The sequence below is a fragment of the Pristis pectinata genome, chromosome 21, assembly GCF_009764475.1.
Source record: "Pristis pectinata isolate sPriPec2 chromosome 21, sPriPec2.1.pri, whole genome shotgun sequence".
In the NCBI taxonomy this organism is placed as follows: domain Eukaryota; kingdom Metazoa; phylum Chordata; class Chondrichthyes; order Rhinopristiformes; family Pristidae; genus Pristis; species Pristis pectinata.
The window spans coordinates 24,615,085-24,628,215 of NC_067425.1; positions in this window are offsets into that span (position 1 = coordinate 24,615,085).

A 13,131-nucleotide genomic window follows, 5' to 3' on the forward strand; every position below is an offset into this window, starting at 1 on the left:
CATAGAGCCATCATGCCACACTGACCATCATGTCTATATATACTAATCCCATTTTCCTGCATTAATTCCATATCCCTCTATGCTCTGCTCATTTAAGTACCTGTCCATGTGCCTCTTAAATGTTGTTAATATTCCTGCCTCCACCACCACCTCTGGCAGCTCATTTCAGATAGCAATTATTCTTCATGTGAAAAATTTACCTCTTAGATCCCCTTTAAAACTCCTCCCTCTCACCTTAAAAATAGGCCCTCCTAGTTTTAGACACTGGCTACCTATCCTATCTATGCCTCTCATAATTTTACATACCTCTACTCAGTCACCTCTCATCCTCCTCTGCTCCAGGGAAAACAGACCCAGCCTATCCAATCTCTCCATGTAACTCAAGTCCTCCAATCCTGGCACCATCCTTGTGAATGTTCACCTGCTCTAGTTTAATCACGTCCTCCCTACGGTGTGAAGACCAGAACTGCACACAGTACTCCATGCGCGGCCTAACTAACATTCTGTATTATTGTAAAGTGACATCCCAAATCTATACTCGGTGCCTTGGCTAATGAAGGTAAGCATACTTTATGCTGCCTTCACCATCCTGTCTACCTCTGTTGCCACCTTCAGAGAACCAAAATCTCTCTGTTCAATGATACTCCCCACTTTGCCATTCACTGTGTATGTCCTGCCCTGGTTTAACTTCCCAAATGCATGACTTTGCACTTATCTGAGTTAAATTTCATCTGCCATTCCCATGTCTATTTTCCCAGTTGATATAGATCCTGTTGTAACCTAAGACAATTTTCTTCACTGTCCGCTATACCACCAATATTGGTGTTATCTACAAACTTAATAACCATATCAGCTACATTCTCATCCAAATCATGAATATATATGACAAATAACAAAAGACGCAGCACAGATCCCTGCAGCACACCACTAGTCACAGACCTTCAATCTGAAAAACAACCCTTCACTACCATCCTGTAGTAAATGCATATTCAAAGTGGGTAGCTGTTCCTATTAATGCTGCTACATCTCAAGTAATGATTTCAAAGCTGAAAATGATTTTTGAGGTTTCTAGAGCTATTTTTGACTGACAATTTCACTGATGTTGAATTTGCTGAATTACTCAGAAGGAATGGAATCAAGCATGTTACACGGCTGCAAACTGATCAATCTCGAACAGCTTTGGCAGAAAGGGCAGGTCAGGCTGAATGATAGAGACAGACTGCAGATGCTGGAATCTGGAGCAAAAAACAAGATGCTGGAGGGAACTCAGCCAGTCAGGCAGCATGACCCGGGACCTCTCGCACCCCAAGCGAGAATCATACCCCTAGACCAGAGATTAAATTAGGAGGTAATCAAAAAGGACACTATAACCAGTCCATACTGATAGCAAAGGTGAAGAGCTATACAAATGTTACTTCAGGAGATAGTGGATCACCATATGGATCACCAATTCCACTCCAAGGTGGTACGGTTAACAACCAAACCAAGGATTGATGAGTCTGAGGATGATCCAGATGCTACCATCCTGTGCTCAGAACACCTGACTTTGAAAAGCCATTTTCATTAGCAGTAGATGCCAGTGATGAAGCTGCAGGAGCTGTGTTGTTGCAGAAGGGTGACCTTGATGATATTGACCATCCTGTAGCTTACTTTTCAAAGAAATTTAATGAGCATCAAAAGAATTATTCCACCATAGAGAAAGAATTACTGTCGCTTGTTTTAGCCTGGACTGAAAGAGGGGAGAGCTTGCTAGCCCTTCCCTTCACCTTTTTATGCCAAATGATGAACTGGGAAAGATAAAAGGAGATGAAATTGAGACAAAGGCAGCACATTTTCTCATTTCACTGATGGAATACACCACATACAACTACAGGACAGACACCAGCAGAGGTACTGAGGAGCGGACATGTCCGAGTGCTTTGGTGAAGCCAGAGGTTACTGTTATTGTGCGTTCCTAACAACTGAAGCAGTAGGCAGAACTTGAGATCTTGTAATCTTGTAAATGATCTGTTACACACATCATGAGGAAGCTGGTTAACAGACCCCTGCCTCTTGAAGCATCAGCAAGCCTATATCAGCCATTGTAAGTCACTGTCATCAAATGAACTAAATGAGGATTTGCTGGAACCAGGGGTTTCTTTTCTTGCAACTGAACCTGATGTAGTGAAGAACAAATGTCCTGAAAAGTGTTGTTTAAGAACAAACTGAGCTGCTGCTTTTGCAGTGAGAAAGCCACCAGATTGAATTTGTAAATGTGGAAATTTTACTTTGTTGTAATGTTATTTTTTTTGGCCTAAGTTTAACTTGTAGATTTTTGTCCACATTTCCCCATGAAGGAGCTTGAGCTGTGATAATCCTTTTGAAACTAGGTTCCTTTAAGAGATCTGACAATATTGCTATCAAGTCCCTCTAGTGGTCAGATGATGACAGTAAAATCAGATGGTTTTGCACAGAGAAAACAGGCCAACTATTGCAAAAATATGCTAGATTTTACTCAGTTTGCATTTACTACATGATGCTGTTCACTTTTTAAACTTTGCTAGCATTTATCAATAACATGTTATGTATGTACATGCCACTGCCATAGTTAATTGTTTTATTAAAAATTATGCAGAGAAATCGACTACTGATCACCTTTTTCCAGTGTAGCACAAAGTAAATTTCATTTTGGCATTTTCCAAATTGACTCAGGTGACATTTAGTCATTGAGAGTAATTAAGAGTACTATGCCCTAAGAATACTTTCATCAAACTGAACGTCAGAAAACTATGTTCGTTCATTTTGAATCTCAGTGGCAACAGTAAGAAAGGAGATTCACCAGCGTCATTTAAAAAGATCCTCAACTGCATCCAGGCAAATATTTGGTTAGCCCTTTTAGACTTCTGAGACACTGGGCTTGTTTCTGACTGTGAGCTACTCTAATTAAATTTAAGAATGTCACTGTCCTCTCAACATTGGTGTGTTTCTGAGCCTGCTGCTCGGGTTGGATGATAAGCAGGAGCTGAGCTATGACAATGGAAATGTAAAGTCTGATTAGGGTATGTCCTGTCACCAAGCAACCTGGACAAACAAATGGCCTTCTCTCCAGCTCCAATAACTTGTAGTCATGAAGAAGAAAAAAAATCTTTTTAATGTGTTATGAGCCAGGTTGCTATTTGGCGTATGTCCCTTTAAGGCACCTGGACAGTAGAGTAGTAGTGTGTGTGTGGTGTATCAAGACAGCAAGATTATAACAACGTGCTGGCGGTTTTGCTCAGTGAGTTGAGAAGAGAGAGAGAGAGAGACACTGACTGCTGGTCTCCGTAACACTGGATGAAAAACAATAGCTGTGTCTGTCACTACAATCCATGTATGGATTTTTGGAGCAAACAAGTCGAGTCCACTTTGTCGTTAATCTGTACTGGAAAACAGGTATTTCTGTGGGCGGCCACGTATCGTATGCCTTCGGGGTGGCAGATACTTCGGAACAAAGCAGTGGAGATCATGAGATTGAGGTATCGTATGGGTTCCATCATGGAACATGTGGATTTCATAATTTCTCTCTACATTTTCTCTTCAGTCAACAGTGGTTCTGCAAAAGCCTTTGCTCACGTTTCACCTTTTGACTTGCTGAACTGAACTTTGAGAACTATTCCTAGACTTGGGGTTTGGGAATTTGCCACACACACACACTTTGAGTTTATTAGTTTTGGGGTTAATGTTGAATATCTAATGTTTTTACTTATTATCACAAGTAGTTATTAATAAAATAGTTTCTAACACTTGTACATGACTCGGTGTGTTTCTGTTGTTGCTGGTACGTAACAAATGCCTTTTCTCTTGGGTTGCACACAGTGACGTCCAGGGGAATAATGCTTAATTCCTGGAAATTTGAGGATAATCCTGGAGGTGGATAAGATTTAGAAAGCAAGTTAACTGTAAAACATAAAGCAGACTTATTTACAAAGATTGCTGGAGATTTTCAACAGGCAACAACTATGGAGAGATGGCCTGGAGTCCATAATAACATCAAAATGGTGACATTTGTTGACAGAGCTAACCACCTCTTTTTCTCTTCTGCCTATCAAGACCCTGGAATATTCCATTCACAACCTAATCATGCTTTGCAACCATGTTTCTTTAACGGCTTTTGCATTTTGTTCATCTCTTTCTATTTGTACCATCAATTCACTTTTCTTGTGACTATTGCTGCATGCTTCAAAGCTTTGTTGAATGAGGTGCACCTGTGGTGTGTCTGAGCTTCTAATGGTGTTCTTAATTACTGTTGCCTAAACGGAAAAACTAACTCAATATGTGGAGTATAATTTCCTTAAAATTATTATCCCCAAATGCCACAATTTTAAAAATAATTCAAAATTGAATTTTATTTAATCTTTGGTTTAAGATATTTCCGCTACTATTTTAACCACGTGTTTTTCCCTAATCATTGTTGTTCCCTCTGTAATGTTAGTTTGAAAGTTAGTATTTTATACTTACTGTTCTGTGGACCATAATTGGTTACTCAGACAAATTAATGACATTAGTGTTGTTGGATGCCAAAAATCCCCCTTAGTGATCCAAGAATTATTACTGGGAAAAGTTGCCAAGTCTTTGTTTACAGATTTCTTCAAAGTTGGTTACAAATCCTGACACTTCACCCCTGACTGCAAATTCTAGGTCTGTGTTTCTGATTGATTCTGACCAGGTGTCAATGTGAGAAAGCAGAGTTGTGCCGACACAGCTCTGTGAGCTGATCCCCAGCACAGAACAAGCAGAGGAGGATGTTCTGGGAACTGAAAGGGGCAGGCTGATGAAGTGGAAAATCACAAACAAGCATCGTTATAATTAAATAACTAATGATTGAGGTAATTGTGGAACAGTGCCAGCAAGAATTTGAATGGGTAAAAGAAATAAATACTTGTATGGACAAAGATTGGACTTGCAGTCACATAGAGAACTAAGCAATGTCTGGAAAGTATGCGAAGAAATGTGTGAAAAGGTGCTTGCGAGATCAGCAACAGCAGTGACTACGGAGACCAAGCATTGAAGGTGACAGCTCTGGGTCAGGGATTCAGAGAAGGACTCACTAAGTCAAACCCCGGCCAGGTTCAGCTGGAGTGGGTGATATCAAAATACGAGTGGTGAGCTTTAGAAGTCATGGAGTTATACAGCATGGAAAACAGGCCCTTTGGCCCAACTCATCCATGCTGACCAAGATGTCTGTCTGAGTGAGTCCCATTTGCCTGCATTTAAGATAAGATATCTTTATTAGTCACATGTACATTGAAACACACAGTGAAATTCATCTTTTGCGTAGTGTGTTCTGGGGGTAGCCTGCAGGTGTCGCCATGCTTCAGGCGCCAACATAGCATGCTTGTGAAACTAACTAAAGGGTTGTGTAACTAAGAGTTAAGGAACTAAAAAGTTAATGAGTCTTGTTTGAATTGCTTAGTGAATCTTCGAGTTGTTTGCACTAATCGTGATTAATGAGGAAGTATAGTTATTCGGCAAAGTCATTGTCTGGTGTGTTTTATTGCTGTCTGCATTTAATTGGCAACAATGTCATACAGAGAAACCATAGGAGTTATGGTTAAAGTATAAATTGTTACGGTTCATATTGAAGCCAAAGTGCTGGAAAGGGACCAGTAGAATGATGAGGAGCTGCACTGTGAAATTTCATTGAGTATCACTGGGTCTGCCAAAGAGTACTAAGTGGCAAGAGACTGGAAACTTGGGGTCACACGTACAGGCAGAATGGAGATATTCAGCAAAACGTTGCCTTGCACTTACTTTTCACCATGAAGGCGTAACTACCTGGCAATGAAGACTGTATGAGGAAATATATGTAAACATTTTATTCACCTGGAATGTGGTTGGAATTCTGGAGTAACTCTTGTAAGGGATATCAAATCAACACAGAGAGATGTTTACAATTGGGGAGGGGGTGTGGGTGTGGAAGATGCATTGGAGGCCCCTTAAAAAAAAGAGATAATGATGATAATCTAAATAAAACTGAAACAATGGGCAAATTGAAAGATTACCTTCCATCAGTATTTACAGAAAAGAGGATGATATCCAGCATATCATTAAATGCAGTTGTTAAATCAGGGACAGGAACTGACCAAAATTACCACAAGTAATATAACAATGAAGAATGAAGTAATGGCATTAAAGAGTGCAAAATCCTGAGGAGCAAATAGATTTCACCTTCAGGTTTTAAAGGAAGTAGGTTAACATTATAGATGTCCTAACTGTAATTTTCCAAAATTCTCACTATTTGGGAACCATTGGAAAATTCTACATGTCCCTCCACTACTTTATGAAGGCAGGGAAAAGAAAGCAGCAAAAGCACCAGTTAGCTATGGTCCAGGCATTATGGATTGTGATTGAAAATGCTGAAAAATTTCCAGTTGATCGGGGAGGGAGAGATAAAAGTTGCATCAGGCCTGGCAAACATTTTGAAATAAAATAATGAGCATGGGCTTGCGTTTGCTGGGTATTTATAAAAACTTCCAGAAATAATCTTAATGATGTGCCTCTTAAGAGATTGTTGAAGTTAAAACTCATGAGACGTGGGCATTACCGGGTAGAAAACTGGCTGAGATAGGAGACAAAGAATAGGGGTGATGGGTAGGTGCCCACTGCCAGGCTACAACTATTCACCATTTTATAATTGATTTAGATGATGAGATGGAAAGCCATGTGTCCACATTTGCCAGTGGCATAATTCTTCCTGTCCTTTCAAGAAGTTCCCTTGGTTACATAGACTAGTTGAATAGCAAAGTGTCATAGATTTCATCACAGGCAAATCTAAGGTCATCCACTTTAAGCCTAAAAATAAATGAACAGACCTGTAAATGGTGAAAACTGGAAGCAATAAAAGTTCAATGAAACTAGGGAGCTCGTGTAGATTAATCATTAAAAATGTCATGGTCAGGTTCGGAAAAGGCTTTGTGATCTGGGTGATCGCAATAGAGGTTTGAAGTTATGGTACAGCTATACAGACCCTTGGTTAGATCACACAAGAGATACTGTGAGAAATTCTGGGCACCACAGGATAAGAGTGATATGTTGGCCTTGGAGGGAGTATTGCTAAAGTTTTCCAGATAATTGGACTCCCAAGGGTTGATTTATGATGTGAGATTACAGAGGATGGGAGTTGTATTCCCAGCAATTTAGGTTAGGGGATAATTTGATCAGTGTTTTTCAGATATTAAAGGGAATTGGTGTAGATAGATAGATGCTATTTCTGCTGGTTTGGTAGCCTTATACTAAAAGACACAGTTTAAAAATTAGAGCTGGATATTTTACTTTACCTGCAAAGGGGTGGTAGATATTCAAAACTTTCTTTGCAACCAACAATTAATATTAGATCAATTAAGTTTAAATCTGAGTGACAAATTTTTGATAATCTATATCCCTTAATACATTTGGTTAAGGTCATAGATCAGTGATGATCTTATTGAATGGTAGAATGCGCTCAAGTGCTACGTGACCATTTCTGTTCCTACAGATCACAAAGATGGTAAAAGAAAGGTGGATGTTTATGAGATGATGGCAGAGGTGGTGGAAATAACAGATAACCTGTTAAATAGGAAGGGTTGTTGGATGGGAGATGAGAACAGTTGTTTACCTTGTTCATGTATCTGAGCCACAAGGTTGATGATTTAAAATCCGAGGCTTGAGCACATAATCTAAGATGACCCTTCAGTGCGGTAGTGCTGAACAGTGAAGGTGTCATGTTTTGGATGAGATTTTAATCTCGCTGCTTATGCAGGTCTACAAATTGTACCCAACCCTCAACTATTACTGGAAAAGCAGGGACTTTCTGTTGGCTTGGCAATGTTTATCCTCAACCAACATGACTGACATAGATGATTTGATTGATCTGGTCATTTATTTTAACATTATTTATGCCTAGGGAACCATTGGACACATTGTCTAAGTGGGTACATCAATAAAGGATTTTGTTAACCATCCAGCAACTTGGCTCATGCTGATATTGTGTATAAATTGTGCTTTTTTTTGTTCTGATTGTAGTGTTCAATCCATTTTCCCAATGTTCACCCTTTTCTTTAAATTTGCTTGTCTGGATCCAGGCCTTCAAGGGCACCCACTCCTACCTAGTGCAGCTGTGCAGGTTGTTTTCGATACAAGATTAACTTATGCTCCCTCCGGCTCTGTTCCTCGATGAATAGGTTTGAAAATTCTTGTCATCCTCTGTCCTACCATTTCAAAAGCAGAAGGTGAGTATGTTGACAATTTCAAACATAAACAAAAAATTGCTGGAAATACCTAGCAGGCCAAGCAACACCTATGGAGAGAGAAACAAATTAAGGTTTCAAGTTGATGTCCCTTCATCAATTTAGGAGTAGTTAAAGGTAAAACAAGCATTAATGTGGAGAGAGGACAAACAGATCTGTGATTGGGTAGAACACAGGAGAGATTAAGAAACAATAGGATCATAGTGCAAGGCAGACAATGTGTATTGGGAGGTGTAAATCTTGATAGTACTAGAGGAATATGGAGTGAGTCCTGGGAGTCTGTAAAAGAAGCACCAGAATTGTTGATCATCTGAAATCTGCTGTTGACTCCAGAGCGCTGTAATGTCACCAGATGGAAGGAGGTCCTGCTCCTTGAGCTTTGTTGAAACAACATCGGAAGCTGAGGATAGAGAGGTCAGCATGGGAGTGAGGCATAGAATTAAAACTTACAGTCACACTTGTGGACTGAATGGAACTGTTATCAAAAGTAGTCACTTTATCTGCATTTGGTCTTCCTAGTGTGGAAGAGAACACATGGTGAGCACTGAACACTCTGACCCAAACCTCTTTGCCATGCAATTATGCCCCCTCCCTCCTATTACTTCAAAAGTCTTCTGAAACTTTACTTATTTGACAAAAAGGCAAAGCACTTGGATGCTGGGAATCCAAAATGTAAAAAATTCTGGATATGTTCAAACAGCATCCGTGAACTTTATCATGAGCTGATTTTTTTGTTGTCTGGAGATGCTGCCTAACCTGCTGAGCATTCTCAACATTTTCTGACTTTTAATTACCTCTTTGATCATGCCTTTGATCATCACCCACATTCATCACTCGCTTTTGCTCAGTGGTCTGTTATTTTGTCCTTCTTTTAATTGAGTCAATTTTGAGACATTTTATTAAGCCAAAGGATCCAAGTTACAATCCTGTTCTAATGCTGCAAAAGTTGTTGTTAGCACTGTTAACCCATTTCACCGTACTACAGCAGTGAAACTGTAATCTATTTTTTATTTATTCATTCCAGGCTGTGCGCATTGCTCTACAGGCCATTATTTATTGTCCCTGAGAAGGCAGTATGGAGTCACCGGACAAATCTGTTGGAATTCCTTGAGGAGGTAAGACAAAGGAGAGTAAGTGGGCATTATTTACTGAGATTTTCAGAAGGCCTTTGACAAGGTGTTGCACACAAGGCTGCTAAACAATATAAGAGCCCATGATAATAGTGTCAAGGTACTAGCATGGATAGAAGAGTGGCTGACCGGCAGAAGGCAGAGAGTGGGGATAAAGGGGTTCTTTATAAGATGGTTTCCAGTGACTAGTGGAGTTCAGCAGGGGTCAGTGTTGGGACCACAACTTTTCACTTTATACATTAATGATCTGGTAGAAGGAACTGATGGCATTGTGGCCAAGTTTGCAGTCGATACTAAGATAGGTGGAGAGACAGGTAGTGTCGTGGAGGCAGGGAGTCTGCAGAAAGACTTGGACAGGCTAGGAGAGTGGACAAAGTAGCAGCAGATGAAATACAGTGTAGGGAAGTGTAGGGTTCTGCACTTTGGTAGGAAGAATAAAAGTGTAGACTATTTTGTAAATGAGGAGAGAATTCAGAAATCGGAGGTGCAAAGGAACTGAGGAGTCCTAGTCAGGATTCACTTGAGGTTAATTTGCAGGTTGAGTTGGTATAAGGAAGGCAAATGCAATGTTAGCATTCATTTCAAGAGGACTAGAATATCAAAGCAAGGATGTACTGCTGAGGCTTTATAAGGTGTCGGTCAGACCACATTTGGAATATTGTGAGCAGTTTTGGGCCCCATATCTAGGGAAGGATGTGCTGGCCTTGGAGACGGTCCAGAGGAGTTTCCCAAGAATGATCCCAGCAATGAAAGGTTTAATGTATGAGGAGTGTTTGATGGCCCTGCACCTGTACTTGATGGAGTTCAGAAGGATGAGGGGGATCTCATTGAAACCTATCGAATACTGAAAGGTCAGGATAGAGTGGACGTGGAGAGGATGTTTCCAGTAGTGGGAGAGTCTAGGATCCAAGGGCACAGCCTCAGAGTAAAGGGATGTCCCTTTAGAACTGAGATGAGGAGGAATTTCTTCAGCCAGACGGTGATGAATCCATGGAATTCATTGCCTCGGAGAGCTGTGGAAGCCAAGTCATTGGGTATATTTAAAGCAGAGATTGATAGGTTCTTGACTGGTAAGGGGGTTAAGGGTTACAGGGAGAAGGCGGGAGAATGGAGTTAAGAAAGAAATCAGCCACAATTGAATGGCAGAGCAGACTCGATTGGCTGAATAGCCTAATTCTGCTCCTATATCTTATGTCTTGTGGAATCACTGTAATCCTTCTGGTGAAGATCATCCCATGGTGCTGCTGGTGAAACCTAAATGGGCATCGGTAAGTAAGTTATTGGAGAGCATTCCATCAGACTCCTGATACATTGCCTGTGGATGATGAAAGGACTTGATATCATGGCTGACAATACTTGTTATCTATCAATGGTGAATAATTGAGAATGGACTGATTCAAGGTAATTTGCTGGATTGGGTTTACTTTTTATGAACAGGATATTCCTGGCAATTTTCCACATTGTCAAGTTTATGCCAATAATGTGGAGCACTGTGGCTAAGGTATGGATAATTCTAGAGTGCAAGTTCTCAGTATTATAGCTGGGATATTGTCTGCCGCCATAGCTTTTGTTGTATCCAGTACTCACAGCCATCTCTTGATAAACTGTATGGAATGAATTGAATTAGCTGAAAATTAGCTCCTGTGACGGTGGGAATCTCAGGAGGAAGCTGTAAGGGATCACCCACTCAGCACTTCTAACTGAACATGATTATACATGCAGGCCCAAGAGACTGCAGATGTTGGAATCTGGAGCAACAAGCAATCTGCTGGAGGACCTCAGCAGGTTGAGCAGCATCTATGGGGGGGGGGGGGGGGGGGGGGGGGGGGGGGGGGGGGGGGGGGGGGGGGGGGGGAGAGGAAGGAATTGTCGACGTCTTGGGGTCAAAACCCTATATCGGGACTGAGGGGAGATGGCCAGTATAAAGAGGAAAGTGGAGTGGTGAGACAAACCAGTAAATGCTTCAGCCTTTTCTTTATCATGACCGTTCTGGGCCCTACCCTTGCTGAGTATGAGGTGGTTTTTGGAGCCCTTCCTCCCTTTAGACATTTATTTGTCCACCACCATTCAAGACTAGACATGGCTGGACTGCAGCTTTGATCACATCCACTGGTTGTAGGATCACATAGCTCTGTCTGTTACGTGCTGCTTTTAGCTGTTCAGCACATGTATAGTCTTGTATTGTAGCTTCACATTGTTGGATATGCCTGGTGATGCTCTTCATTGAACCAGGGTTAGTCCCATGGTTTGATTACAATAGTAAGATGACAGATATTCTAGGCCATAAGGTTACAGATTGTGGCAATGTACATTTTTGCTCCTGCTAATGGCCCATAGTGCCTCTTGGATTCCCACTTATGAGGACCAGTTCTGTTTTGGGTCCATCCCATTTAGCACAATTACAATGTCACACAGTGTGGAAACAGAACATTGTCTCCACTAGAACTATGTGATGGTCAATTTTACCCATGTTTTCATGGACAGATATATCTGCAATCAGTAGATTGGTGTGGATGAGGTTAAATAGGTGTATCTCTTGTGTTGGTTCACTCATTCCCTGCTGCCGACCCAGAATCGAGTCATGTCCTTCAGGGCTCAGTCAGATAGATCAGCACTGGTGTTACCAAACTGCACGGTGATGCACATTGAAGTCCCTTACCCAATGTTCATTGTGTGCCTTTACTTCCTCAGGCATTATTCAACAAGGAGGACCATCAAATGGCTGAGGGAGGACGGTAGGTGGGAACCAGCAGGAGGGTCCCTTACCCATGTTTGACCTGATGCCACGAGACGTGATGCCTAGAGCCAATGTTGAGGAGTCCTAGGACTATTTACTGCTGCTGATCTTCCCGAGTCCACGGCTTCCATTCCTGAAGAACTGAAACACTAGGTTGCAAAGGAGTACAATGGAGCATTCAGGGCCCTAAACAGCCCTTCCAGGTGAGGCAGACATTCACATGCATCTCCTCCAGCCTTGTTTATTGCATCCGGTGCTCCCGATGTGGCCTCCTCTACATTGGTGAGACCCAGCGCAGACTAGGCGACTGCTTTGCCGAGCACCTGTGCTCTGTCCGCCGTGGCCTTCTGGAGTTTCTGGTTGCCAGCCACTTTAATTCTCCTCCCTCTTCCCACACTGACCAGTCTGTCCTCTGCCTCCTCTACTGCCGGGGTGAGGCTAAATGCAAACGAGAGGGAAAGCCCCTCATATTCCACCCTGGGTCGTCTACAACCCGGCAGCATAAACATTGAATTCTCCAACTTCAGGTCAACTGGTCCCCCTCTGTCTCGTTTCTCTCTCCTTCTGATCTACCCAGTTCCTACTACACCGATCCACCCACCACAACCCCCCATCACCCTGTTTCTCGCCCCTCCTCTACCCACTCCACAACCATCATACATACACTCTATTCATTGGGTCCCCTTCCCTACTGTTTCCACCTGCCCTCCCCACCTCCCTTATTTGATTCCATGCTCCAGCTTCCTCTCCAATCCGATTCTATCATCTGCAGCCCCTTGTCGCCTCTCCCTGTCACCTCCCAGCCTCTGTCACTATTTCCACTCTTCCTCCATCTGCCTATCACCCCTCCTCGCCTGGGTCCAACAATCACTCACCAGCTCTTGCTCCCCACCCCCACCTTTTTATACTGGCTATCTCCCCTCTTTCTCTCCAGTCCTGATGAAAGGTCTTGACCCAAAATGTCAACTGTCCATTTCCCTCCACAGATGCTGCCTGACCTGCTGAGTTCCTCCAGCATCTT